At 42.1% G+C, this 2992-nt stretch overlaps 1 pseudogene; it reads left to right on the forward strand.

Annotated features, from left to right (window-relative positions):
* Positions 1-1190: 1190 nt before the first annotated feature.
* On the forward strand, positions 1191-2007 carry LOC116893298 (annotated as a pseudogene).
* The last annotated feature ends 985 nt before the right edge of the window (positions 2008-2992 follow it).

Below are 2992 nucleotides of genomic sequence, written 5' to 3' on the forward strand. Positions count from 1 at the left end.
TGGTAGGTTTGCCACCCTTGAGTGAGATACTGGGAGTCCAAGCCTTCCTCTTCTCTCTCATATCCTGACTGTGAGGTGAAGGATTTGTCACATACCCCACCACAGGAGCCCTCTCATTACAGGCCCAGCACAGTGACCCCAGCCTTTAGAGCTGAGGCTTTTATATTGAAAACTGAAGTAAATCCCTTCTCATTGTCCTTGACTGTCTTCTGAACTTGTTAGAGTAACAAAGGCTTACCACGGTTGCCCAACCAAAGGTGACTCACATACAAGAAGGTTCCGCATATTTGACTTGTAGGTTATGACCCTTAAGGGTCACACATCAGCTACCCTACATGCCACATATTTACAATATGATTCATGACAGTAGTGAAATTATGGTTATGAATTAACAACACAATAATTGTATTCTGCATTTTTCCTTGTACCCAGAGCCTTAATTTAAAATGTCTTAATAGTTAATCTTTTTACATAGTCCATCCAAATAGTTCTACCATCCTCAAATAACCTTGCTTGTCTCTTTCCATCTAATATTTGAACATTTTATTATTCTTAACTTATTGCTTCAGCTAGAAACCTAGTCTCATCCTGGCCAACCTTAGGGACAGCATCCATCTTGTGCGATCTTTACTGGAAAGGCCTGTATAACTAAACCATTAAATTCTGCATTTCCCTTCATTTCTCATACTGCTCGTGCTGTAGAGCTTTCAGAACTCAGTAAGTTTTAATTAAGAAACAAGGTTTAGCTTTGTAAAAAAAAATGTGCATTCAACATTCACAGCGATGGCCACATGGTTTTTATCCATTAGCAGGGTGGAATTATGAACAGATTTCCTAATGTTAAATCATACTTTTCTGGGGCAAAGCCTTACTTCCTCATGGTCTGTCTTAATTCCAATGCTTTTCTGGATCATGTTTGCCAACATTTTATATAGGATTTCTTTTCAGTTGCATTCACGATCATATTGTTGTTGTTTGAGGCCACTCCCCCCATGGAATAGCCTGAAAACCTGATGTGGAAAATAATGAATTTTCATGAATTAAGTGGCTAACTGGAAAGATACATGACATGAAGAAATACAGTTCTTAGTTATAGCTAAAGCCAGCGGCTAAGCCCTCCTCTTGCTCGCTTTATAGGCATCACTGCACCCTCTTGGTCTCCTGAAGCAATGCTTCTTAACTTGTAGGTCATGACCCCTGAGGGTCACACATCAGATATTTACGACATGATTCACCACAGTAGCAAAATTACAGTAATGAAGTAACAATAAAATAATTTTGTGGTTGGAGGTCACCACAACACAAGGCACTGTATAGAGGGTCATGGCATTAGGAAGGTTGAGAACCATTGCTCTCTAGTTAAAAATGAAAACAGGGACATAAGGAGAGCCATAGTTTCCAGCTCAAGCTCATCCTGGTGGATGACAGCAACACCAGGAAGACAACATCCATGAAGTGCCACTTGACGGGCGAGTTTGAAAAGTATGTATTCGCTCTGGGTGTGGTGCTGCACCCTCGTGTTCCACACCGGCAGAGGACCCATCAAGTCCAACATGTGAGACATAGCTGGACAATTGCTACTATAGTGATGTCCAGTAGCCCGGTTTGCTATTACAATGTTTGACGTAACATCAAGAGTTACTGACAAGAAAGTACCTCACTGGCATAGAGACCTGGTATGCATGCGTGGAAACATCCCCAGTGTGTGGCGTGGCAACAAAATGGATATCAAGGACAGGAAACTGAAGGCATAATCTATTTTCTTCTACTGAGAAAAGAATTTCCAGAACTATGACACTATGACATTTCTGCCCAAAGTAACAACAACGTTAAAAAACCTTTTCTCCAACTTGCCAAACTCTCTTTGGATTTCCTAACTTAGAGTTGGTTGCCATGCCTACCCTTGCCCCACATGGAGTGGCGATGGGCCCAGCTTTGGTAGCATGGTATCAGCATGATGTAGAGGTTGCTAAAACAACTGCCCTCTCAGAAGAGCATGAGCAGTGAGAAAATGGAGCTGGGTCCTGTGCCAGAAATCTAGCTTTTACAGGCAGCTGCCCTGTGATGTCAGAGGATGTGCCACCTGGGTTAGACAAGCAGAACGTGTGCTTTTATGGGATATACTGAATGAATGGATGAATGAATGAATGAATGAATGAATGAATGGGAGATGCATGGGCTTCCCAGTGAATGCAGGAGTTAAACTCGCTTTTGTTATTTTGGATGTGTGTGGTGGTGGTGGGGGGGACTTTCCTATTTGGCTGTTTGGAACAGTTGTTTCCTTCCTGGATTTCAAAGGTAAGACTGAAACTTGATAAGATGGATGAAGCAAAGAAGTGCAGGCTGACAGGAACCGGATGTAGATCTCTCCTGAGATACACAGCCAGAATACAGCAAATACATAGGCGAATGCCAGCAGCAAACCACTGAACTGAGAACGGGACCCATGTTGAAGGAATCAGAGAAAGAACTGAAAGAGCTTGAAAGGGCTCGAGACCCCACATGAACAACAATGCCAACCAAACAGAGCTTCCAGGGACTAAGCCACTACCCAAAGACTATACATGGACTGACCCTGGGCTCCAACCTCATAGGTAGCAATGAATAGCCTAGTAAGAGCACAAGTGGAAGGGGAAGCCCTTGGTCCTGCCAAGACTGAACCCCCAGTGAACGTGATTGTTGGGGGGAGGGCAGTAATGGGGGGAGGATGGGGAGGGGAATACCCATATAGAAGGGGAGGGGAAGGGGCTAGGGGGATGTTGGCCCGGAAACTGGGAAGGGGAATAACAATCGAAATGTAAATAAGAAATACCCAAGTTAATAAAGATAGAGGGGGGGAAAAAAGGAAAAAAGGAATAGAATAATTAAAAACAGTAAGGGGAAAACTTTCCAACAGTGGGCCAATAAAAAGAATTATATATATATATATATATAATTCTATATAATTATATAATTTTATATATATATATATATATATATATATATATATAGA

Source organism: Rattus rattus, chromosome 2 (assembly GCF_011064425.1).
Source record: "Rattus rattus isolate New Zealand chromosome 2, Rrattus_CSIRO_v1, whole genome shotgun sequence".
In the NCBI taxonomy this organism is placed as follows: domain Eukaryota; kingdom Metazoa; phylum Chordata; class Mammalia; order Rodentia; family Muridae; genus Rattus; species Rattus rattus.